Source organism: Sapajus apella, unplaced genomic scaffold, assembly GCF_009761245.1.
Source record: "Sapajus apella isolate SASKATOON/1434 unplaced genomic scaffold, GSC_monkey_1.0 scaffold22, whole genome shotgun sequence".
NCBI lineage: Eukaryota > Metazoa > Chordata > Mammalia > Primates > Cebidae > Sapajus > Sapajus apella.
The window spans coordinates 28,615,668-28,642,687 of NW_022436962.1; the positions used below are offsets into that span (position 1 = coordinate 28,615,668).

The 27,020-nt window shown below is 44.8% G+C and overlaps 1 protein-coding gene and 1 long non-coding RNA gene across 7 annotated transcripts in view; one reads left to right on the top strand and one right to left on the bottom strand.

The window, feature by feature from the left end:
* Window positions 1-18,507, bottom strand: LOC116559048. Its single transcript, XR_004272281.1, has 4 exons — window positions 18,317-18,507; window positions 16,387-16,466; window positions 414-507; window positions 1-32 (listed from the first exon to the last, which is right to left on the bottom strand). It is a non-coding gene; the product is annotated as an uncharacterized LOC116559048 (long non-coding RNA).
* PSEN2 (presenilin 2) overlaps window positions 18,507-27,020 on the top strand; it is a 26,245-nt gene continuing 17,731 nt past the window's right edge. For 3 of the 6 annotated variants that reach the window (XM_032289457.1, XM_032289462.1, XM_032289463.1), the window contains exons 1-3: window positions 18,529-18,601; window positions 19,202-19,339; window positions 23,322-23,508. The gene's annotated coding sequence lies outside the window, so the exon portion shown is untranslated. Of the gene's footprint in view, window positions 18,602-18,815; window positions 19,340-23,321; window positions 23,509-27,020 lie in introns of those variants that run through there. The other 3 variants (XM_032289458.1, XM_032289460.1, XM_032289459.1) reach the window with 3 other exon arrangements.

Below are 27,020 nucleotides of genomic sequence, written 5' to 3' on the forward strand. Positions count from 1 at the left end.
CACTTGAGGCATAGGAGTTCCAGACTTGGTCTCTACAAAAATTTTAAAAATCTAAAAATTAGCCAGGTGTGGTGGCATGCACCTGTAGTCCTAGCTACTCAGCAGGCTGAGGTGGGAGGTGGGAGGATCGCGTGAGCCAGGAGGTTGAGGCTACAGTGAGCTACGATTATGCTACTGCACTCCATCCTGGGCAACAGAGTCAGACCCTGTCTCAAAAAGAATTTTTTTTTCAAGGAAACAGGCTACTTTCAAGCTGTATTAATCTGAAAATGAGGCCACTTAGAGAAAGACAATCATGTGCAGAAAAAGGACAAGAACCCTGCTGGGGCAGATAGACCCCTCTCTAGCTCCCACCCAGAAGGGACGTCTCAGGCTTTGCTACCTCTTCTTTTCCCTTGGCCAGAAGAAGTCACCTGAGCAGGGGAGCTCAAGAGGGGAACCTGGATGTGAAAAGAAAGCCTTTCCTCTGTATGACTGGAAGCAGGCCTTCTCTCCTCCAAACAAATTCTGGATGAAATAAAGAGAAATAAAGGAAGTATATATATATATATATATATATATATATATATATATATATGTGTGTGTGTGTGTGTGTGTGTGTGTGTGTGTGTGTGAGAAATATTTTTTTCCAAATTTCTAGCTGGACAAATCTCTTTAAGCTTAAATTACACAGAAGAAAATACCAGGGAAAAGACAACATAAACATTTTTTAAATCTTTATGATTTATTTTAAGATATTCTATATTTACAATGGGCAAGAAAAGAGGAGATTAAAATACATAAATGTATTTTGCTTTTCATCTTTAAGTAGAATTTTAAGTTGTTGGAATGTCCATCACATATATAAGTGTGCATCTGTATACTTATGCATTATGAATAATATATAGTAAATTAAAATTTACATGCAGTGAAGCACACAGATGTATCTCGAATATACAATTCAATGGATTTGGACAAGTGTATACACTCACATAACCACCACCCAGACAAAATATATTCTATCACCCAGAAAGTTTCCCAGTATTCCCTTTCAGTTAATCTTTATCCACCCAGAGGAAACCACTATTCTGATTTCTATCTTATAATTTTGCCTGTTCTTAAACTTCATATAAATGAAACCATACAGTGGATACTCTTTTGTGATCATCTTTTTTATATATATTTTTTATTTTATTTATTGTTTTTTGAGACAGAGTCTTGCTCTGTTGCCCAGGCTGGAGTGCAGTGGCACAATCTTGGCTCACTGCATCCGCCGCCTCCCAGGTTCAAGCAATTCTCCTTTTTCAGTCTCCCAAGTAGCTAGGACTACAGGTGCCCACCACCATGCCTGGCAAATTTTTTTTTTTTTTTTTGCATTTTTAGTAGAGACGAGGTTTTATCGTGTTATCCCGGATAGTCTTGATCTCCTGACCATGTGATCTGCCCACCTCTGCCTCCCAAAGTGCTGAGATTACAGGTGTGAGCCACCACGCCCAGCCTATATTTTTAATTTTTTAGACAGGGTCTTGCTTTGTCACCAGTGATCACAGCTCACTGTAAACTTGAACAACTGGACTCAAGTAATCCTACTACCTCTGTGTCCTGAGTAGCTGGGACCACAGGTGCATGCCACCACACCAGCTTAATTTTCTTCTTAATTATTATTATTTTGAAATGGAGTCTCATCCTGCTTTGTCGCCCAGGCTGGAGTGCAATGGTGCAGTTTTCGCTCACTGCAACCTCCGCCTTCTGGGTTCAAGCAATTCCCCAGCCTCAGCCTCCTGAGTAGCCGGAATTACAGGCACCTGGCACCATACCCAGCTAATTTTTGTATTTTCAGTAGAGACGCCATTTCACCATGTTGGCCAGGCTGGTCTCAAACTCCTGACCTCAAGGGATCAGCCCTTGGGATCAGCACTTGGGAGGCCTCAAGGGATCAGCACTTTGGAGGCTGAGGCTTCCCAAAGTGCTGGGATTACAGGTGTGAGCCAGCATGCCTGGCCTACTTTTCCATTTTTAATGTTATCTTTAGCACTTTTTTTTGTGACTGCTCTGAGAAAACGTGTCCTATTTCAAAGTTATGAGAATACTCATCTAAGTTTGTTCTGAAGCTTTCTAGTGTTAGCATTTAGATTTATGAAATAGGGGCAGGTTTACTTTTTCCCATACATTGATTCAATAGTTCCAGCACTATATTTGTTAATAAAACCTCGTTTCCCTATTGAATTATCATTGTCAAAAATCAAGTGACCATCTATCTATGGACCCTCTACTCTTTTCTATTGATCCATTTGCCTATGTGCCAATTCCATACTATCTTGATTACCATACCTTTGCAGTAATCTTAAAATCAGGTTCTATGAGTCCACCAACTGTTCTATGTCAAGACTGGTTTGGCTAATATTTTGTTAAAGATTTATATGTCCATGTTCATGAGGAATATGGTATGTAATTTTCTTTTCTTCTGGCATCTTTGTCCTATGTTGATTTCAAGATAGTTTTTTGCTGCTCTCATCAAACAAATTGGAAACTATTCTCTCCTCATTTGCTTTCTGAGTTTGTATAAGATTAACATTATTGATTTTTCCTTAAATGTTTTAAAGAATTTACCAGTGGAACCACCTGGCCTGAAGTTTTATCTGTGGGAAGGTTTTAAATTAGGAAGTCAATATATGTAATAGGCAATGCTTATTAAAAGGGACAATTTAGATTGTGTATTTACTCTTGTGTCAGTTTTGATGATTTGTATTTTTCAAGGAATTTTCTCATTTCATCTAGGTTATTGAATTTAATGGCATGCCATTATTTATAATATTCATTTTTTATCTTTTTAACGTCTGTAGGATCTATGATATCCCCTCTTTCATTCTAATATTGATAACTGATATTTTCTCTTTTTCTTCATAATTGGTCTTATTAGAGTTTATCAATTTTATTAATCTTTTCAGAGAACTAACTTGGATTTGTTAATTCATCATATGTATTGTGTTAATTTCTGTTCTTTATTATTTCCTTTCTGCTACTTATTATGGGATTACTTTGCTTTTCTAGTTCTTGAGGTGAAATTTGGATCATCATTTAAAAAATGTTCTTCTTTTGGCTGGGCGTGGTAGCTCATGCCTGTAATCCCAACACTTTGGGAGACGGAGATGGGCAGATCACCTGAGGTTGGGAGTTCGAGACCAGTCTGACCAACATGGAGAATCCCTGTCTCTACTAAAAATACAAAATTAGCCAGGCATGGTGGTGCATGCCTGTAATCCCAGCTACTCGGGACGCTGAGGCAGGAGACTCGCTTCAACCCTCGAGGCAGAGGTTGCGGTGAGCCCATATCAGGCCATTGCACTCCAGCCTGGGCAACAAAAGCGAAACTCTGTCTCAAAAATAAAATAAAATAAAATAAAATAAATAAAATGTTCTTCTTTTATGACACTGTGTAAGCACTTAGTACTATAAATTTTACTCTAAGCACTGCTTTAGCTGCAGTGCTTAAATTTGCTATGGATTTTCACTCAGTTTGAAATATTTTCTAATTTCCCTTGTGGTTTCCTTCTTGTTCTATGGATGCTGTCTAATTTTCAAATATGTGGGGCTTTTCTAGTTATCCTAGTATTGATTTCATAAGAGCTCATTGTTGTCATAAGAAAATATACTCTGTAAGATTAAAATTTATTCCTGTAATCCCAGCACTTTGGGAGGTGGATCACCTGAGGTCAGGAGTTCAAGACCAGCCTGGCCAACATGGTGAAAATCTATCTCTATTAAAAATACAAAAATTAGCCAAGCATGGTGATGGGCACCTGTAGTTCCAGCTGCTTGGGAGGCTGAGGCAGGAGAACCACTTGAACCTGGGAGGCGGAGGTTGCAGTAAGCCAAGATCATGCCATTACAATCTAGCCTAGGTGATAGAGGGAGACTTCATCTTTAAAAAAAAAAAAAAAACGCCAGGTGCAGTGGCTCACATTTGTAAAATCCCAGGGCTTTGAGAGGCCAGGGCAGGTGGATCACCCAAGGTCAGGAGTTCAAGACCAGGCTGACTAACATGGTGAAACTCCGTCTCTACTAAAAATGCAAAAACTAGCCAGGCATGGTGGCGCATGCCTGTAATCCCAGCTACTCAGGAGGCTGAGGCAGGAGAATTGCCTGAACCCAGGAGGCGGAGGTAGATTGCAGTGATCTAAGATCGTGCCATTGCACTCTAGCCTGGGCAACAAGAGTGAAACTCCAACTCAAAAAAAAAAAAAAAAAAAAGAAAGAAAGAAAAGAAAAGAAGAAAGAAACCCGTCTAGAAAATGAAAATGGCAAGGAAGTAGATTTTTTTCCCTAGAGCCTCCGACCTGAGCACAGCCCTGGTTTGGCCCAGTGAAACTGATTTCAGACTTCTGACCTCCAGAGCTGTGAGGGAATACATGTGTGTTGTTTTGAGCCACTCAGTTTATGGTCATTTGTTACAGTCATAGGAAACTAATATATTTGGCTTCTGGAAATGGGGTGCTGCTGTAACAAATACCTAAAAATCTGGAAATGGGGTGCTGCTGTAAAAATATCTCGAAAAGTATACCTGTAGTCCCAAGTACTTAGGACGCTGAGGTGGGAGGCTCACTTGAGCTTGGGAGTTTGAGACCAGCCTGGATAAGCAAGACCCCCATCTCTAAAAAAAAATGGAAGTAGTTTTGAAATTGGGTAATAGAGCTGGGAGAATTTTGAGAAGCATGATAGAAAAAGCCTAGATTGCCTTAAACAGACTGTTATTGGAAATATTGGTTTGAAAGATTGTGAGGGCCAGGAGGAAGTGAGAAGCATAGTAGAGAAAGCTTGTATCATCTTAGAGAGGATCTACATTGTCATAAATAGACTATTAGTAAACATGTGAACGTTAAAGGTGCTGCTGGTGAAGGTTCAGAGGAAATGAGGAACATGTTATTGGAATTCGGAAGAAAGAGGGTCCTTGCTATGCAGTGGCAGGAACCTTAGCTGAATTATGTCCTACAGTTTTAGGAAAATAGAACTTGTAAGGAATGAACTTGGGTATTTAGCTAAGATTTTCAAGCACAGGGTTGAAGGTATAGGCTGGGTTCTTCTTCTACCCTATAATAACCTTTGACAGGTAAGAGATAAAATGAGGGAAGAAATGGTAAACAGAGGAACCAAGGCTTGATGATCTGGGAAATTCTCCGACTCTCGAGATTGCAAAAGATGTTAAACTTCTGGAGATCCACTGTCAAGAAAGCAGGCTCTAGAGAGAAGGTCAAAGGTGTGGCTAGATAACCTTTTCTAGTGCTGAAGAGATTAGATATGTGATTCATGGAGTCCCTCAACTGTTTTAGCAAAAGCCATGAAGAGAGATGGAATAATTTATGGAGGAGCCTTTTGTTTAACGGATTAAATCTCTGTGACATACACAGGAGACCATCAAGGTTTTTGAGAGTGTAACAGCAACACTGCCAGCTTGGACTGAAAGGGATGGACAGAGAATCAAATGAAAGAAGGCTGTCAGAGTCCCAAATTCTACAGGCAGGAAATAGGCTGATAAAACTACTCAGCTGCAAACATACGCTACCCTTCGAGAAAAAGAACGATGACTTTGAGGTGGTGCCTTGGGTCTAGAGGGTGGAGTCTCAAGCCACAGAGAATTGTTTCCGGGTCTTGAGACAAAATGGAGTTTGCTCAGTTGGAATTCAAAATTGCTTGGGGCTAGTGATGCCTTTCTTCCTTCCATTTTCTTCCTTTTGGAATGAGAATATCTGTAACTATTATCCTTTGCCTGTACTGGAAGCAAACCATTTGTTTTCTAGTTTTACAATACCACAGATGCAGAGATTTTGCCCCAGGATGGACCATCCCCAAAGTCTCCTCCACATCTGATTCAGATTATGTGGGCAATGGGATTTAGAACTCTTGAGCATATTATACAGATAAGATTTGGGGCTTGAGATGATGCTATAATGGGTTGAGACTTTGGGGGATGTTGGGATAGGGTGAATGCTTTTTGCCTGTGGGATGGATGTGCCAAAGGGAAGTATCTTGGGTCCCTTCAGGCTGGGAACCACTCACGGCAAATCTGCCTCCCATTCCATTCAAGGTCATCCCTCTGCTCACAGAGATAGATGCATATTCTGATTGCCTCCTTTGGAAAGACTTACCAGAAATTCAAAAGAATGCAACCATTTGTGTTTCTCTTATCTGTGACCTGGAAGCCCCCTCCCCACTTTGAGTCTTCCTGCCTTTGATTCAAGTTGCCCCACCTTTCCAGACCAAACCAATGTACTTCTTACATATATTGATTGATGTCTCATGTTTCCCTAAAATGTATAAAACCAAGCTGTGCCCCTACCACCTCAGGCACATGTCGTCAGGACGTCCTGAGGCTGTGTCACGGGCACATCCTCAACCTTAGCAAAACAAGCTTTTTGAATTAATTGAGACCAGTCTCAGATTTTCTGGGTTTGCAGATGTGAATGTTTGAGGGCTGAGTGGAATGTGGTAGGTTGAATAATGACCCCCAAAGATATTCAGGTCCTAATCACTGGAACTTGCAAATATCACTTTATATGGCAAAAGGATCTTTGTGTGTGTGATTAAGTGAATGATCTTGAAATGAGATTATCATGGGTTATCCAGGTGGGCCTTAAATATTATCACAAGTGTCTTCATAAGAGGAAGGCAGGGGGAGATTTGACTACAGAGAAGGCAGCAATGTGAAGACTAAAGCAAGATGCTACATTGCTGGTGTTGAAGGCGGAGGAAGGGACTCCAAGCCAAAGAATGTAGCTCTAGAAGCTAAAAGAAGCAAAGACAGGGATTCTCCCCTAGAGCTTCTGGAGGGAGCACTCTCCTGCTGACACCTTGATTTCATCCCAGCAGCCTCCAGGGTAGATTTCTGTTGGGTGAAGCCATCACACTTGGGGTAATTTGTTATAGCAGCTACAGGAGACTAATAGGGTATTGTTCAAACCTCTACCCTCATTTGCTGTGTTGTGTGTATGTATGTATATGCTTAGTCTTGTTTTATCAGTTCTTGAGACAGGACTGTGAAGCTCTCTAACCACTGCTGTCGGTTTTTAAACTTCCCCTCCTTAGTGTTCAGTTTTTGTTTCTTGTGCTTGAAAGCTCTCTTATTAAGTACATAACACTTAGAATAGTTGTGTCTTCCCAGTGAATTCTCTTTTGTCACTACACAATGTCCTTCTTTATCTCTGGCACAGTTCAGGGATCAGGCATGGATCTGGGGGAGTTTATATGCAAATTTGAAGCGCTCGCTCTGCCGTGCTTCTTCCTTTTCCTCCTTTCCAGAATTGATTGCCTCCTTTAATTTCCAGCTACTCTGCCAGCCTCAAACTCCATCCTCTGGCACCTAAAGCCAATGTAACTTTGGCTTTGTACTTAACTTTTAGCTAACCCCCAAGCTGTCACAGACTGGTCAGGAGAAAGCCATAAAAATGATTTCACAAAGTACAGTTGCCTTCCTCAAATACTGATTGCTGCCTGCTTTTTGGTTGCTTATCAATGTCTTAAAATAATATGTTTTAAACATACTTTGTCTCAAGTTTATCATTGTTGTCTGTGAGAGGATCAGACTGATATAAGCCACTTTGTCATTACAGGAACCAGAAATCCCCTTAATTATAATGAAAGTTTTAAAAACATCTAGAGTTTAAAAAAATTAAAATGCAAACAGCTGCCTTGGAAAGTGGAGAAGACAGAATGAAAGCAGCGGGCCCATGACACACTTCTCCCCTGTTTACCGTGGGGGACAGTGGGAGAGAAAGAAGCGGGAGGTCTGTCTAAGCCCGCAGTAAATATGCTGCTCACTGAGTATCTGCTAGGAGAGGGCTTATCAGTGGAATTCTTTCAGCACAATGTCTCAGTTTAGAATTGCTGATGACAGACAAACCTAGAATCTATGGATTTATGACTGAAGAAGATCACGAGTTATACAACCGTTTGAGCCGTCAAATGGAGTTGTTTCACAACCTAAATGCTCCTCACTCCGTGAGGTGACCTGCAAACCTCATTAGAGACCTTGTACACTGCTCTGAGCCAGAGGATCTGTGTCTGATGCAGGAAGGACAGGCCTCCTGCTACGCTGCCTGGGCCTCTTGGTTATTTGTATTCATAAAATTTAATAATGGAACAACCTCTGCTTTGTGTAAATCTGGTTTAATCTGATCCTTTGTGTTGGCCCAGAAAACATTTATAGTAAATATTGAAATGGGGCCAACATCTTTTATCAAGAAAAGTTCACATAAATTATTAAGAAAAGCATCAAGAAACCAAAATACACACAGGCCAGGGCCACGACAAGCCTTTCACAAAGGAGAACATGAAACTGGTAACCAAACAGAAAAAATTCATACTTCCTAGTAATCAATGTAAATTAAAACAACACTGAGGCTTTTATGAATCTTTCAAATAAGCAGTTTTATAAAGAATTGAAGCATGTAATAATGGCCAGGATAGAGACACCCTCATACCCTCCTGTAGGGGAGTAAACCTTCAAGTCTTTTGAAAAGCAGTTTGCGAATATACTTCAAAAGCCCCACGACATAAGAAAAAATATATTGATCTCTGCCCCCAATTCCTGACACAGATCTAAAACCCTTGGAATTTTCTGGATGATAGAAGGATCTTTTGTTCTAATGAAGTGCCTCTTGGTCGGCTCCTGGGTGGGCATCTGGCACCAGGAAGACCAAGACATGCTTAGGAGCTTGGAGCTTTCAGACTTATCCCCATCCTCCAGGGAGGAGAGCGAGGCTGGAGACTGAATGCACAATCGATCAGGCCTGTGGACCAAAGCCTACATAAAAATCCCTAATCCACAGAGTTCCAAGAGCTTCCAGGATGCTGAACACATCCACGTACCAGGAGGGCGGTGTACCCCAACTCCATTGGGATAGGAGCTCCTGTGCTGAGGACCCTTCCAGACCTCACCCTAGGTACCTGCTCATTGAGCTGCACATACTTTCTACTAAACCAGGAGACATCAGTAGTGCTTCCTCTGACTTCTGTGAGCTGTTACAGCAAACTTAAACCTGAGGAGGCGGCTGTGGGAACCCCCAATTTGTAATCAAGTTGGTTAGAAGTATCAGAGGCCTGGGACTTGTGCTTTGCTCTGAAGTAGGGGCAGTCTGGGGGCCTGTCAGGTCTGCACTAACTCCAGGTAGGTAGTGTCAGAACTGAACTGGATGCCAGGACACCCAGCTGATATACAGAGAGTTGAAGAAATGATTAAGTGCAAGGAAAACCCCCAGACATTTGGTGTCAGAAGTGTTTTGAGTAGAAAAACTGTTTTTTCTAGACCCCAATAATTTTACTTTGGCAGATTTACACTAAAGAAGTCTAAATACAGAAAAAGAAATCTATGGCCTGATTTTTTTTTTGAGACAGAGTTTCGCTTTTGTTACCCAGGCTGGAGTGCAATGGCGCGATCTCGGCTCACCGCAACCTCCGCCTCCTGGGTTCAGGCAATTCTCCTGCCTCAGCCTCCTGAGTAGCTGGGATTACAGGCACACGCCACCATGTCCAGCTGAATTTTTGTATTTTTAGTAGAGACGGGGTTTCACCATGTTGACCAGGATGGTCTCGATCTCTTGACCTCATGATCCACCCGCCTCGGCCTCCCAAAGTGCTGGGATTACAGGCTTGAGCCACCGCGCCCGGCCCGGCCTGATTTTTTTTAATGGGAAATAATCTTTAATAAGCACAACAGTGAGTACATGGTTACAGTGTGGTATATCAATTCTTTGGAACACTTTTCCACTATTTCAAATCATATTTATGAAGGCTACACAATAATACATGCATAGAATGCAATGTCAAGGGGGAAAGGCAGGCTCCAAAATGCTCTACATACTGTATTTTTGATAAAGATTGGAAGGAAATGTACCAAAATGTTATCATTGGTCATCTTTGGAAGATGAAACTATTATTGTCTTCTTCTTTATACTGCTTAGAATATCTAAGTTTTCTTTCTTTCTTTTTTTTTTTTTTTTTTTTTTTTGAGACAGAGTCTCACTCTGTCGCCGAGGCTAGAGTGCAGTGGTGCGATCCCTGCTCACTGCAACCTCTGCCTCCCAGGCTCAACTGGTTGGTTCTCCTGCCCCAGCCTCCCGAGCAGCTGGGACTACGGTTGCACGCTACCACACCTGGCTAGTTTTGTCTATTTAGTAGAGACGAGGTTTCACCATGTTGGCCAGGCTGGTATCAAACTCCTGACCTTGAGTGATCTGCTCACCTCAGCCTCCCAAAGTGCTGGGATTACAGGCATGAGCCACTGCACCTGGCCTAGAATATCTAAGTTTTCTTTAATGAATGTGTATCGCTTTACCATAGAAACAAAATTTGTAAAGTCAGAAAAAATTATGAATGCTAATTATCATAATACAATATTATCTTACAATTTAGATGTGGAAGCAAACAGAATGTAATGAAGCTAAAAATATTATCCAGATGTATGCATTATTTCTTTCCCTCCACTGTCAACAAAGTAATTTCTGGCTAAGTGGGAATAACCATCTGATAGCTACTACTTCCCTTCATAAATCAACATGTGTATAGCAGTACACAGAACCCAAGAAAATACAGAGAAAGCCAAGCAATTTTTAAAAGAAAAGTGCTTGCCAAATTGTCTACAAAGCACATCCTGTGAATTTCATAAGTCATTAGAATATGACAACAAAGTGGGTGTGCACATCTTTGTAATGGTTTACAGAAACAAACACCAAAATGCTAAGCCCATGCACTACAAGTCATAGAAATATAGAATGAAGGTGGAGATGCCATTAGATAAAATGGCATAAATCAGCAGTTCTCAAAGTGTGGTCTGCAGAACCCCAGGCCCTGTGTGGGCAAAATGGTTTCATAATATTATTAAGACGCTATTATCACTCATTTTCACCATGTTGATATGTGCACTGATGGAACCAAATCAGTGTTGGGTAAAACTGCTAACAGCATGAACATACTCTGTGACATTAAACAGGAGTAGTACACATTGAATTCTTAACTGCTATGAAATTGGTGATTTTTTTGGCTGGACACAGTGGCTCACACCTGTAATCCCAGCACCATGGGAGTCTGAGGCGGGTGAATCACAAGGTCAGGAGTTCAAGACCAGCCTGGCCAACATGGTGAAACCCCATCTCTATTAAAAATACAAAAAATTAGCCAGGCATAGTGGTGGGCACTTGTAATCCTGGCTACTCGGGAGGCCAGGGCAGGAGAATTACTTGAACCCAGGAGGCAGAGGTTGCAGTGAGCTGAGATTACGCCACTGCACTCCAGCCTGGGTGACAGAGTGAGACTCTGTCTTAGGAAAAAAGAAAAGGAAAAAAAAAAAATTGGTGATTTTTAAAAATGGCAGTCTCAATGAAGAATGTACTTAATAAAGCAGTAAAAAGTATTAATTCTATCTAATCTCTGCCCTTGCTCATGTACTGTTTTTAATATTGTGTGTGATGACATGGGAAGCAGGCAAAAAGCATTTCTGCTACAATTTGAAGCATCTTGGTTGTCTCCAAGAAAAGTACTTACGTCATTTTATGAGTTGTAAGCTGTACTAACTGCTTTTTGCATAGAGCACCATCTTTACTTGAAAATATGATGAACAACCTAAAGCGATTCAGACTTGTGTATCTGGCAGACATTTTCTGAAAAATGAACAAAGTGAGACTGTCACTTCAAGTGAAACAACTGATGCTATTTGTTGCCAATGATAAAATTTGAGCTTTCAAATGAAAATGACAATTTTGGAAAACTTGTATCTGCCATTTTAAGTTTAATAGCTTCTCTGTATCTTTGGATAAGACTGACATTAATGCATGTAATTTTTTTAGCTTGTATAATGGAATGTGTCAACAGTTGGAAGATCTGCATAACTTAGTGAATCAATGTTTTCCAAATGACCAGTATCTCATGTTAAAAATAATGCATGAGTAAAAGAGCTGTTCAGATTGCAAGACAGGCCAATGGGTATTAATGTAACAGACATGAAAAGTTTCTTTATATGGTTTCATGTTCTACATTGCAACTAAACTTTAAAAAATTACAATTGTTAAATTTGGTATCATATCGAAGAATAATCCACAATGATCTGAAAAGGCCATTAAAATACTCCTATGGTTTTCAACTACAAATCTACATAAGGTCTAATTTTCTTCACATACGTCAACCAAAGCATCATATGACAACAGATTGAATTCAGAAGCAGGTGTGAGAATCCAACGGTCTTTGGTTTAGCCAGACACTGAAGAGATTTGCAAAATTATTGTACTAGTTTTTCCTTTTTTTTTTTTTTTTTTTTTTTGAGATAGAGTCTCACCCTGTCACCCAGGCTGGAGTGCAATGGCGTGATCTCAGCTCACTGTAATCTCCGACTCTTGGGTTCAAGTGATTCTCCTGCCTCAGCCTCCTGAGTAGCTGGGATTGCAGGCGTGTACCACCATGCCCAACTAATTTTTGTATTTTTAGTAGAGATGGGGTTTCACCATGTTAGCCAGGCTGGTCTTGAACTCCTGACCATAAGCAATCCACCCGTCTCAGCCTCCCAAAGTGCTGGGTTTATAGGTGTGAGCCACCACGCCTGGCCTTTTATTAGTTTTTCTATTGCTGCCATTAAAAATTACCACAAACCATAGGGCTTAACAACACAAATGTATTCCCATATAGCTCTATAGGTCAGCAGTGTGACACGGGTTCTCACTGAGCTAACATCAACATATCAGAGAGCTTCCTTTTTGGAGGCTCTAATGGACAGTCTGTTTCCTTGCCTTCTCTGGCTTCTGGAGGCCCTGTTCATTCCTCAGCTCTTGACTCCATCCTCAGTCTTCAAGGCCAGCAATAGTGCATCTCCCTCTGAGCCTTCTTTAGTAGTCATGTCTCTCTATGACCAGTTGGAAAAGGTTTTCCATTTTTCAGGAGCTGATAATTAGATTAAGCCCACCTGGATAGTGAAAGCTAATCTCCCATGTCAAAATCATTGACCCTAATCATATCTGTAATGTCCCTCTTGCCATGTAAAGTAACATGTTTATAGGCTCGGAGTATTACAATGTGGACAGAATTGAGGGCCATAACTGCTCACCATGAATGTGAAACAGTGCCATTCTTCCCTCTAACTTTGTTTGCAAAATATATTTTTCATTAGAATGTCATATATGTTAATACATAACGGGTCTGTCATTATTCTAAGTGAGTGAATTTTAAAAAAATTTCTCAGTTTTGCTTTTTAATATGGTGTCTTGGTCCATTCAATGTTGCTATAACAGAATACCAGGGGCTGGGAAATTTATAAAGAAAAGAGGTTTCTTTGGCTTATGATTCTGGAGCGGGGAAGTCCATGAAGCATGGCGCCCACATCTGCCTGGCCTCTGGTGAGGGCTTTCTGCTGCATCATAACATAGTGGAGAAGCAGAAGAAAAACAGGCATGGGCAAAAAAGGGACCAAGAAAAGAAGTAGACTTGGGATGTAACAACTCACTATTGGTCAGGTGTGGTGGCTCACGCAGTGTAATCCCAGCACTTTGGGAGGCCGAGGCAGGTAGATCAGGAGGTCAGGAGTTCGAGACCAGCCTGGCCAATATGGTGAAACCCCATCTCTACTAAAAAATACAAAAATTAGCTGGGCATGTTTGCATGTGCCTGTAGTCCTAGCTACTTAGGAGGCTGAGGCAGGAGAATTGCTTGAACCTGGGAGGTGGAGGTTGCAGTGAGCCAAGATCACACCACTGCACTCCAGCCTGGGTGACAGAGTAAGACTCCGTCTCAAAAAGCAAGCAAACAAACCAACCCACTATCGTGGTAACTAGTCCAGTCCTGCGAAAACCAGCCCAATCTCACAAAAAGTCCATCTTAACTACCTAATCACCTCTGATGCGCCCCACCTCCCAACACAACTACAATGGCAATTCAAGGTGAGTTTTCACAGGGACAAATCACATCCAAACCATGGCATATGGTTAAGTATTGATAGACATAACCCATATAAAGAAAAGCTTTTGGAGTCCTGACTTTTTTTTTTTTTTTTTTTGAGACAGAGTTTCGCTCTTGTTACCCAGGCTGGAGTGCAATGGCACGATCTCGGCTCACCGCAACCTCCGCCTCCTGGGTTTAGGCAATTCTCCTGCCTCAGCCTCCTGAGTAGCTGGGATTACAGGCACGCACCATCATGCCCAGCTAATGTTTTGTATTTTTAGTAGAGACGGGGTTTCACCGTGTTGACCAGGATGGTCTCGATCTCTTGACCTCGTGATCCACCCGCCTCGGCCTCCCAAAGTGCTGGGATTACAGGCTTGAGCCACCACGCCCGGCCCTGACTTAGTTTTAACAGAGTAAAGAGGTTATGAAGCCAAAAAGGTTGAGGACTGCTGGCTTAAATTTTTGAAATGGTAAAAGCAGACCCATCCTAAGAGTGTCTCAAAATCACTCAAACATCCTCCATAGAAAGATGAAATTATCCCAACATACAGAAAAAATGCTGGAAAAATGCGGTGGTAAGTGTCATTAGGTGAGTTGACCAGAATCTTTCAGATGAGTGGGGCCAACTCCCAGATATACTGGCAAAAGCTCTAGCAAAGAAAGAGCTGCTTTAAGGTGTCCTTCAAGCATCTCTTCTGTCCCCAGTGTCACACATGACTGGCAAACCCTGGGGATGTGTCTCTAGTTCCTATCCTATGGCTGGGTTTCATGCATGTCAAACTGACCCTGCCCTGGAACCCTACTGGTGAGACTATTGTGACATGGAATATAGTTCTGCATGGCTCAAAAAAACTACTCCAGATTCCCTCCATGGCAATCTTATGTCAGATTTTGCTAGCACTTGTCAACTCTTCTTTTTGTTAGAGACAGAGGTCTCACTATGTTGCCCAGGCTGGACTCAAACTCCTAAGCTCAAGTGATCCTCCCACCTCAGACTCCCAAGTAGCTGGGACTTACAGGCATGATTCACCACACTTGGCTTCATCTACTCTTCTATGTTTTTTTCATGTTAAGCAAGGCTTCCAAATTTGTGAATAATAATATAGTGTATCATTGCAATGTCAAACAAAACCAAACAAAGCTCCTATCTCAAAAGAGAAGTAGAAGAAAGAAGACGATTAACATTTGTTGAGTGCCTGCCATACATACTCCTGTCATTTTAATTGGTGTCTCTTTAATTCTCTCTATAAACCTCCGAGAGATCTCATTCTATCCTTTCACAGGTGGGGAAATGAGGTTCAGCAAGGCTAAGAAATTGTTCTGGGTCATGCAACAAATAAGTGCAAGAAACAAATTCCAAACCTGGTTCCATCTTGTTCTAACATTCACACAGGTTCTGTTCCCTCCCACTGTCTGCCAAGCAGTGTTGGGTCCCTAGAGTGTGTTAAAAGAAAACGCCACACTCTGAACACCAAAACCCAAAGCAGAGGCCATCCCTTTCTGAACTAACGCCAGGCCCAGGAAGACGCTTACTCATCCCTCACAAACCAGCATGTGAAAAGCAGCTGATGACCTCAAAAGAGAACCACAAAGGGAATGAATTTATCAAAGATCCCTCGGCCACAGCCCACGCACCGCCATGGGACCTTCCAAGTGGAGCAGAGGGGGCCAGCCACTGCATTGGGCCAGATGGACTTGACTTCACACCTGGTTCTGCTACTCATTAACCAGGCACGATTGGGAAACAATTTTGTCTTTGTAAACCTCCACTTTCTTTCCCATTTTCCCATGTGTAAGAAAACAATAATGCTTTCCTCAAGTTTCTCCAAAAATAACAGAGACAAGACACTCATGGGTAGTGAGAGAGCCAAGTGAAGAAGACCCTTCTGATAACTTGCAGTAAACGCTGTGCCAAGACACGGAAGCACAGAGAGCTGCATGGCACTGAGCATAGCCGGGCATACAGTGTAGGAGGAATGTGGCTGGAAAGGTCGTGTGTGTCAAGCAGGCTTTGGTTAAGCTTTGGTTTTGTATGTGAGTGAATCACAAAATTACAATGGCTGAAACAAGGTAAAAGTGGTTTTTCCTCCATGAAACCAAGCAAGGAGTTAAGCAGTGCCAAGCTAGTGGCTCCACAATTGAGGACCCAGCTCCTTCCATTTTGCGGCCTCACCATCCTTGTGGTCTTCATGGCCCAGGATGGCTACCTGAGCTCTGGCCATCATCTCCATATTCTCGAAAGGAAGCAGAATGACAAGGACATTCCTCTTCACCTTCCATCTGATTACCCGGAACTTAGTTACAGGGCCCATCTGATTACCCAGAACTTCACCTAGAACAGTCTGAGGGGATTTCTGAGTGCAGCGGTTTATGGGCAGTTGTCCATGTAGGATTCAGGGAGAGGACTAAGCATTCTTCATGTAGCTTGCTGGTGCCAGGATAAGCAATACGGACTTTGTTCTTAAGTAATTCTGATTGTGCATTTTGACCTACCTGGCAGTTAGCTGGGGGACTGGCGCAGAGGCTTGTCTTTGCTTCAACCCCTCAGACTGAAGCATCTCTCCAGGCAGCATCTGTTGAAAGCATTTTTTTATTTGTTTGTTTGTTTTTTGAAACAGAGATTTGCTCTTGTCACCCAGGTTGGAGTGCAATGGCATGATCTCAACTCACTGCAACCTCTCCACCTCCTGGGTTCAAGCGATTCTCCAGCCTCAGCCTCCCAAATAGCTGGAATCATAGGCACCCACCACCACGCCTGGCTAATTTTTGTATTTTTAGTAGAGACAGGGTTTTACCATGTTAGCCAGTCTGTTCTCGGTCTCCTGACCTCATGATCCACCCACCTCTGTCTCCCAAAGTGCTGGGATACAGGCATGAGCCACCGCACCAGGCTGAAGTGTCCAGTTTTTAACAACAATAAAAAATTAGAAGGCATACCAAAAAAAAAAAAAGAGAAAAGTACTACCCATTCACAGGAATTTAGACATTTCTCCAAAGAAGATACACAGATGGCCAACAGGCACATGAAAAGGAGAATGCTCAACAGCATTAGTTATTAGGAAAATGTAAACCAAAACTTGAATGAGGTACCCCTGCATACCTACTAGGATAACAATAAAATGGAAAATAACAAGCATTGGTGAGGATGCAGAGACACTGAAACCCTGTACATTGCTGGTAGGAATATAAAATGGTTCAGCCATCATGGAAGCCATTTGGTGGTTCCTCAAATAGTTAAACATTGAAGGCCGGGCATGGTGGCTCACACCTGTAATCCCAGCACTTTGGGAGGCCAGGGCAGGCAGAAAACTTGAGGTCAGGAGTTCAAGACCAGCTTGGCCAACATGGTGAAATCTCTACTAAAAATAAAAAAATTAGCCAGATGTGGTGGCACACACCTATAACTCCAGCTACTTGGGAGGCTGAGGCAACAGAATTGCTCAAACCTGGGAGGCAGAGGTTGCAGTGAGTCAAGATTGTGGCCACTGCACTCCAGCCTGGGCGACAGAGCAAGACTCTGTCTGAAAAAAAAAAAAAAAAATTGAATTACCATGGGATCCAAGAATTCAACCCGTGTACTTACCCTCCCAAAATAAAAACAGGTTCTCAAGCAAATACGTGTACATGCATGTTCACAGCAGCATTATTCACAAAGCCAAAAGGTGGAAACACCCCAAATGTCCGTAAACTGTGGTATACACAAACATACACAGGCACACACATATACATACATATGCACACACAACAGAATACTACTCAGTCATAAAAAGGAATAAAGTCTGTTACATGCTACCTAAGGATGAACCTTGAAAACATTATAAGTGAAATAAGCCAGACACAAAAGTCCACACACTGTGATTACATGAAACATCTACAATATGTAAATACAGGGACAGCAGTAGACTGGTGATTGCCAGGGGCTAGGGGAAGAGGGTATTGGGAAGAAACCTGGGAAGAAACTTCTCAGTGGGTATGGGGTTTTTCTTTTGGAGTGAAGAAAATGTTTTGGAATTAGTCAGAGGTGGTGGTTGCAAAGCATTGTGAATTCACTAAATGCCATCGAAATGCCCGCTTTAAAATGGAAAAAATTTTTATGTGAATTTCACCTTAAGTCAAAAAAAAAAAAAAGTAAAACTACTTAACATCAAATTATTGACAACCTCAACTCACCTCACAGACCCCAAATCCTGGAACCACAACCCCCTAGGCCAATTCTCAGCTCAAGCATCAATTTCATCCCTGTTCGATTTGATCCAGAGCTCCTGGCGGCTCTGAAGCGCGCTCTGAAACAGACCAGGAAAATTCTCCTAGTGTTAGTTCACATCAGGCCACTAGTGCTCCTTTAATGTGAGAACCACCGGGAGGAGGAGGGGATGTGGACCTAAAACTACAAGAAAGAGTGTCCACGAAGCATATGTCCTACCGCCCCACGCTGCTGCCAGGCCCGCGGGAAGATGACAGGCCCGGCTTCCACTCCTAAGGTCGCTGCCCAGTTCCGACGTCGGGTTGATCCTGTCATCCGCGCGACGCGAAGGGCAACCTCCCCGCACTCCCGGGACTCCAGGGGGGGCCCCAGTGGACGAGGGAACGTGGCGTCGCCCACGGGGCGGGGCCTGGGCGGGCGCGGGGCGGGGCCTGGGCCGGCGCCTGGGACGGCCGGGCGTTCAGCCAGCGGCGTAAACTCCGCCGGAGCGCGGCGGTGGAGCAGGTGAGCGGGCGGTGCCGGGGTGCGCAGGCCGGGACACTGTCGCCTGCGGCGCTGAGGGCCCGGGATGGGGCTGTCCCCTAGGGCCTGGCCCTGCCCTCCGCACGCCCCCGGCCGCGGTCTCTTCCCCAGCTATGGGGCTGCTTGCGCCGCGCTCCTGGCTTCTGCGGTCAGCGCGGGGGCGGAGAGAAGAGAGTGCCCGGCGGGCGGCGGCTGGGCCGGCCCGGAACTGGGTCGTGGAAGGATAGCTGCAGCGGCTCTCAGGCCTCCAGCCTCACTGCGTCCCCGCTTCCCCGCGCCCGCCTGCCGCAGAGCCCAGCTGGGGGTGGGCGCGGTGCGAGCTGTTAAAGGGCCGGTGCATTTAAAGGAGCCGTGCACGTGGGTCTCAAGGCGTGTAGCAGGCGGGGGCGTTTTGTTCTTGCTCTCTCTCTCGCCTGAGACCTCCGTTGTGCCGACTCCGTCCGGCCTCCAGCACCCGGCCCTCGGCCTGCTTTCCCCGGGAAGGAGGCGCGCTGGGGGGTCTGCTCGCACGTGAGGGGCAGGGCCACAGGCCCAGGCCTAGAGCCGGTTTGTGTTAGCAGTGGTGTTCGGCTGTTTTATCAGGCATTTGCAGCTGTGAGGAGACAGTCGGAAGGTTTTGGAGCTGAGGGAACCTGTGACAGAAGCTAGTTCCCACCCGAATTTTACTGATGAAGAAACTGAGGCCACAGAGCTAAAGTGACTTTTCCCAAGGTCGCCCAGGTAGGATATAGCAGAGCCAGGCTTAGACCCCAGGGTCCTGGCTTCTAGAGCTGCTGTCCATCCCTCTGAGCAGACCTCACCCCTTGGCTAATTACATGGAATGTGCTTGTTTATTGGCTTAAGTATTCCCTTTGAAAGGTATGAAGGGTGTTGAGTGAAGTAACTGCATCCCTATTGACTGATGGAGAACCTAAGAGCATCCCGTAGAGACGATTGCAGGCTAACTTAAGTCAGAAGCGACAGTCTGGGTTGCCAAGGCTGCCTACGGAGTAACTTGATTAGGACTGACCCCAGCTTCCAGGAAGGAGGCCCCTGATGTCTCTTTAGCCAATTCTGCAGACACCTGAGCCTCCAAGGCCTTCAGCCAAGACCTTTGGTGGTAATTAAAGGCTCAGGATAAGCTGTTTCAGGTGTGTGAACCTCTGGTTCTCCTCTGCTGAATCTGGTTGTGGGGAGGCGGTGACTGGCCCCAGCTCAGAGCTGTGTTCCCAATCTCCCATCAAACCTGCAGGGCGCCCGGATTGGGCCTTGGGTTCCAGGGCAGAGGCTGGGGTGAGGGCTTGAGGGGTGGGGTGTTGCTTTGAACTGGCATGGATGTTGTATCAGGCTTTGGGGGAAAACTCTATACCCTTTGGTGTTGAAGTGACCGTGTGCCAAGTCTTGAGTGCAGCATGTTCACGTGTGGAAAGTGAGTGACTTGTTCCTATTTGAAAGAGCAGTGAGGAGGAGGAGCAAGGGCCAGGGGCTACTGAGGTTCCTGGAGGTATGGTGCATAGTGTGACACCTGTCTCCCCTCCCTGGCTGCTCACTGCTCCCACACAGGGGATTTGCCTCTTGCCCACTTTGGCGTTTCTCTGTTATTGATGTTAATAATGACATATCTCGCTTATGAGCTGGTCATATAAAAAGCCATCTTGTACAGTAGTTATCACAGTTATCTTAAGAATTTCAATAACACTGAAATAATTTATCATTATCACACTTTTACAGAAGTGGAAACAGGTTCAGGGAGTTAAGTAGCTGGTCCAGTATGTGGCTTCAGTGTGTTATGCACCAGGATTTGAACATAGCTGGCTACATTGTCTTTATCTTTTGAGTTTTTGCACAGGAGGTTTCCTCCATTCAACTCCTACCCATGTCTCTGCTGGAAAGTTTTATGGAGTCTCCATCAGCAACTTCCTGACAAACAGAAAATTTTTAAAGAAACCAAAGCAGTGTGTGTAGGTCACATGCAGTGTGTCTAATGAGAACATCCCTGGCGGGTTTTCAGCTGTTCCTTTGACTTTTGGACATTGTTTAGTTGGGGACTGATAAGACGGCAAATGTTTTTGCAAGTATTCCCAGCTGTTCTGTTCCCAGCTGCCACAGCTGCGGAAAGGCGGCGGTGAGGCTGAGAGGCCTGCAGAGGAACACATTTCCCTGGGCTCCAAACCTGGAGAAGGGATAACCATCATGTTAATGTCTGGAGAAGAGAATGATTTCATGCCGGGCATGGTTGCTCATGCCTGTAATCCCAGCACTTTGGGAGGCTGAGGTGGGCGGATCACTGGAGGTCAGGAGTTTGAGATCAGCCTAGCCAACATGGAGAAACCTCATCTCTACTAAAAATGCAAAGTATAGCCAGGCATGGTGATGCATGCCTGTAATTCCAGCTACTCTGTAGGCTGAGATAGGAGAATCACTTGAACCCAGGAAGTAGAGGTTGTAGTGAGCCAAGATCATGCCATTGCACTCCAGTCTGGGCAACAAAAGTGAAACTCTGTCTCAAAAAAAAAAAAAGAATGATTTCACATCAGTCCTCAGGAAAGACCAGATATCAGTGAGGGAGATCATTTCTTGGTTGCCTCTTCACTGACTGAGTAGAATGGGCTACTTGTTCATCTTTGTGAAAATTCTAGAACAGGGGAAGAAAAATTCAAAGAGTACCCACCATTCTTCTATACCTTAACCAGAAACTTATTGGTCTCTTTTTAAAATAAAAGTAATACATGTTTATTCTAGAAAATTCAGGAAATTTTTTTTTTTTTTAAGACAGAGTTTCACTGTTATTGCCCAGGCTGGAGTGCCGTGACGCGATCTCGGCTCACTGCAGCCTCTGCCTCTCAGGTTCCAGAGATTCTCCTGCCTTGGCCTCCTGGGTAGCAGGGATTGCAGGCGCATGGCACCTCGCCTGGCTAATTTTTGTATTTTTAGTAGAGATGAGTTTTCACCATGTTGTCCAAGCTGGTCTTGAACTCCTGACCTCAGGTGATCCACTCACCTCGGCCTTCCGAAGTGCTGGGATTACAGGCGTGAAGCACTGTGCCCAGCTGAGATAACCACTCTTAACGTGCATTTCCGTCCAAGCTCTGTTCACATACACATATTTATCTATTAAAATAGTAGAGGGAGGAAACAGGTAAAGTTTTTGTATCCTGTTTTTTCTGTTATGCCTTCAGAATTTTCCTTTTATTGAGTACTTCTGGAAAAGCAGATTTGATGGGTGCATAGAGTGTTTGAATTATTTATCCTACCAGTCCCACAGCAGGACGCTTTCCCGCCCTCTCTTTTGGGCTAGAGAAACAGTGCCCTGTGTCCTTCCCAGGCCCATATGTGGGCACTCCCCCACATGGAACCAAATCAGCCTGGGCAAGTAGCAGAGGGAGAGCACAGTGAGCCCTGGGGGCTGGAGTTGGGGGGCGTGGCAGGAGAGAGACTGTTGAGAGTTTTGAGGTGACGGATGAGCTGCTGAGTGAGTGATAGGGAGCATTTCTGGACACATACCTGCCCAAGGCGAAGGCACGTGCCTTGTGAGTATGAGTGTGCTCCCAGAAAGCCCACATGGTGTGTGGTGGGGCTGCCTGCATGGCCAAACCCTGCACACTGGGTACGTGACCCTCACAAGTGCTGAATGGGCTGGGAAGAGCTCCTGAATGGGCAGTTGGAGACCTGAGCTGTAACTGTGGCTTTTGGCCATGGAACATTAACTGATTACTTTTGCCCCCCAGGCTTCAGTTTCCTTAATTATAATACAGGGACCTGACTAGGGGGCACTGATGGCCTTTAAGGTCCTTGCCAACTCTGACGTTGTCCTATGGATGTGCTCTTTTATTTGACTGTATGTTCACGTGGCCGTAGTGCTTGGGGCCGGGCCAGGGTAGATGGAAACTTGATCTCTGGGGCCTGGCCTTTGAAGCCAGCTCTTGTGTCTGGTGGTTCAGCAGATGCATAATTTTCCAGCAGTCTTCCGTGTCCTCTCTCACTGTGTCCTTCCTCCATTTCATCTCTTTATAACTACCACTTATTGAACGCCTACTGTGTGCCGGACACTTTACAGGTTGTCTCTAGGTTTTACAATAATCTTGCAAGGTATGCCCGTTCTGCTTTTTACAGCAGAGGAAATGAGCTGTGTCAGATTAGACTGAGGCCTCTCAGCCAGGGAGTATGTGGTCCAACTCACACAGGTGGGTAATCCGAACCCTGTCAGTCTCCAAAGCCTCTGCTTTTGACCACTGACTTGCTGCTGTTTGTTTAAAAATAAATGAATTTCTGGGCCCTACTCCAGAGGGGCATGCTAGGGGCTCCCTCTCCCACTTCCCCACAAATCACCCTTTCCCCTGGCTGCTTCAGGAAATGAGAGAACTCTGCCTGGGCCCAGGCACTTCTGAGTGTGATAGGGCTGATAGAGGTAAGTCTAGAGCTTGGCCCAAAGTTCAGGAGGCCCCATCACAGTGCACCTGGGCTTGTGGTCCGGGAGGGTGGTAGGTTAGTACTTCACGGTTTCCCTGTTAGACTCAGGCCTCAGCTCTGGCTGAGGTTAGGGAGAACCATCCCCAAATGGTATGTGTTGCCATATGGGCCACGATGAATGGACAAATGGATGGTCAGCTGGCACCAAATACATAGTCAAGTACCTAGGGCCAGGGGGAGAAAGGTGAGCAGGGAAGCCGTGGGCATTTGTCCAGTTATCACCTGACCTGAGCAAACTCTTCCTTATTTTAAGGGAGGACTGTGGGACTTCTCAGACGTCAGGAGAGTGATATGAGGGAGCTGTGTGACCATAGAAAGTGATGTGTTAGAAACCAGCGCCACCCTCTTTGAAAGTCGGGGAGCATCGTTCATTTAGCCTGCTCGGGAGAAGAAACCAGGTGTCCGGGATCCAGACCTTTCTGCAGCCCCCAGTGTTTTCGGTAAGTGCAGTGACTCCCAATTTGCTTTTGAACTATCTTTTTCCATTAGGATTTTCTCCATGGAGGCAGATTTCTGTGGGGGTTTACTGTGGCATTTTGAAATCTGTTTGCTGCCTAGTTCCATTGGCCTTAAATGTTAACCCATTACATTTCTCTGTAATGAAAAGAAGGTCGAGGAAATTGGGTCACTGGGTTTCCATAATAATTGCAGGAACTGCTGACACAAGCACGGCTGGGGAGATTCTTTAGGTCAGACTCCCTTGATTTGGCTAATTCAGCAGTTTGATCCCATTCAGCTGATTGATGGGAATATGCAGTGGAATATGCAGTCGCTTCCTTGGATGTTTGATTTTGCATCCTAATCCAAAGCTGCTGTCAGCCTCAGCACTTCCTTCTCGGAAGGCTTTCCAGAACATAGTCTGTACACTGGACACTTCCATCTGCCCTCTGCATTTTCCTGTCGCTTCCCCAGTCAAAGGGGTGTGGGGGGTGGGAGGTGGGGAAAGCTGGTTGCTGTGTGGCTGATGGGATTTGACATCACCCAGCCCCACCCCCACCTGCCTGTGAGTCAGCCTCCACGGAGAGTTCTTTGCGTCACTGGCACCCTGATGTGGACAAACATCTAGCAGTGTTGTTTACCTGCACACACTTGGGTGGTGAATTTTCCCTCCAGGGATTTCAAAGCACCAGCAGGCTTCAGAGCGGACTTAGGTGGCTTGCAAAGCAGGCCCTTATGAATTCAGAGGGAAGCAAAAGTCATCCCAGATGCTCTGTGTTCCTTGAGGAGCCGGCTGAGTCAGAGGGGCTGAGGGACAAATGAAAAAAAGTCAGGCTTTGAGTCCCATCTGCTCCTCCTGGCCAATGAGAGGGGATCTGGGAGGGGCAGATGTAAAGGAAAATCTGTCTGAATGTTGATGCTGTTTATTTTCCTTTAAAGAATTAATAGCCTAAACAAACCTGTACAAATACAGTCCATGCTTCTTATAGAGACTTGGAAAACTGCAGAAAAATATAAAGAAAATAAAACCACTCTTGGTTCCACCATCCAAAGATAATCACTTTTAATGTTTTGTAGTATTCCCAGTCCTTTATATACATACATTTCATAAGGACACTTAGATGATTAGGTTTGTAAAGTTTTATGTTCTGTTAAATTTAAAACATGTCGTTTTCAGGTTACTAAATATTTGAAATAAGGTTTTTGATGGTCCTGTAATAGTCTCCTTCAGAGGCATATATCATAGTAGAGAGTCAGACGTTTTGGTCATTTTTACTTTTTTTTTTTCTTTTAACAGTTAACACATATGTTTGTGTAAATTTTTATATTTTCTTAGGACAAATTCAGAGAAGTAGCATTTCAGGATCAAAAGGTGTGCTGTGTTTAGTGTTGATTCTTACTCCTTTCAGTAAGGCCAGTCCAGTTTGTGCAGATAGTGATGAGACCCCGTTTTTCCACATACTCCTCTGCAGTGGGCATTGTTTGGGCCTTTTTCAGCCTGAGAGCTCTCTTCTCCCCATGCCCCTCTGCTGGTCTGAGATTTTTCCACCCCTCTTCCTTCCTAGTTGCTGTCTGACCAGACTCTAGGTATTTAGGAGAAAGAGCTGTTCATTCTCTCACTCTCCCATTCGACAATCAAGTAGTGCCAAGCATTGGGGGCTGAAGGTGGGTGCGTGAGGGACACTCACCTTGCTGAGCAAGGGGCCCGGCCTGGTCGTGTGATTATAAAGCAGAGGCAGTGCCAGGAAAAGTCTGACGCTGGCTGAGAATCACCTGGGGAATGACCATCCCGAATGCAGATACCTGACACGGGGTGAGAATGGAGCTTGGAGATCTGCATTTTCAATAAGCAGCCTAGCTGATTGGTAAAGAGCCCAGACACAGACTACCTAGGTCCAGGGGTAACCTTGAGCTAATTACTTTTTGAGCCTCTGTTTCCTCATCTGTACCATGGGGAAGAATAGTAGCGCCTTGCTCCAGAGTCATGGTGTGTAGTGCCACGTAAGGGCTCAGCAGGTGGTGGTCCACCCACCAGCCCCCAGTGGCCTGGACCACCTTTGAGAAACAGTGATCCTAAGGGATTCAGCCTTTCCTAAGTTGGTGCCTCCCACCTGTCGCCCTCACCCAACCAGACTAGGAGGGTTGTGATTAGAGGATACCCTTGCTGTGACAGCTTGCTCTTCCCTGATTATTCCTTAAGGGCAGCCCCCTCCTTCCCTGCTTTCGTGCAGTCTTGGTCCTCATTGTGGGCACAGCTTCAGGGGAGGCCTTGGAGGAATTTTTTAAAGTGGAACAAGGGAAGGAGCCCGCTCAGGGAGCATTTGTTTTCTGGTAAGGAGGCTGTACGTGTGAATGACATTTTGTAGTTTTCCCTTGCTTCTCCCTAAAGAGCTGTCAGGTCTTGATGAGACCAGGTCCTGGCACAGGGCAGGCAGTCAGCGAGTGTGGGCGATGACAACAGTGGTGACCAGATGCCTTTCTCCTGCATAGCACAGTGTCACATGGAAAGGGTACGGCCCTTTAAGCCCACCCTCCCCAGCGTGACTATGACAGATGTCAGGGAACCTCTGCTCACAGAACTGCTTTCCAGGGAGTATCTTTTTTTGTTTCATTTTGGTTTTTTGAGACTGAGTCTCACTCTGTCACCCAGGCTGGAATGCAATGGCACCATCTCAGCTCACTGCAGCCTCTACCTCCTGGGTTCAAGTGATTCTCCTGCCTCAGCCTTCCAGGTAGCAGGGATTACAGGCATGCACCACCACACCTGTCTAATTTTTGTGTTTTTATTAGAGATGGCATTTCACCCTATTGGCTAAGCTGGTCTTGAACTCCTGGCCTCAGGTGATCCACTCACCTTGGCCTCCCAAAGTGCTGGGATTACAGGCGTGAGCCACTGTGCTCTATCCCAGGGAGTGTCTTATTAGCGGTTGACAATTGAATGGAGAAGTGGATATTGGAAGGACTTGGTTCTACTTGATCCTGGGTCCCTACCTTCTCCGTCTTCACCCACCCGTCAGCTCCCTTTCTCCTTTAAACAGGCATCTTTGCTCTCTACTTACCCATTTTTGTTGTGCATTGCTATTTGAGAACCTAAGAAACGCGACATCCTCTGAATGCTGCAGTTGTTGTAGGTCTGAAGGGTGAGCCTGCCCTCTGTCCTCAGGGGCTGCAGCCTTTGGCTTTTTAGGCACAAGGACTCTCAGAACTGCTCCTTCAGTCGCAGCAGAGATAAGTCACTGGAGCTTGAGAGTCATGGGAAGAACAGAGGGAGACCGTAGCTTCCCTGTTCATTCACATCCAAAACAAAACTGTCATGCTAGAAAAGATGGTATTAAAAGAGCCGCCTGTTCGTATGGGATGTATTGTCTCGTATCCCATCCAGCTCACTGCTCCAGATGGAGTATTATGATTTAGCTTGAAGAAATGTAGCAGCTCTTTGTTTTGATGCCCCTCTTTGAGTAAGAGTGAACTCCCCATTGCCAGAGTGGCTAGTGAGGGAAACCCTGTGTCCAGG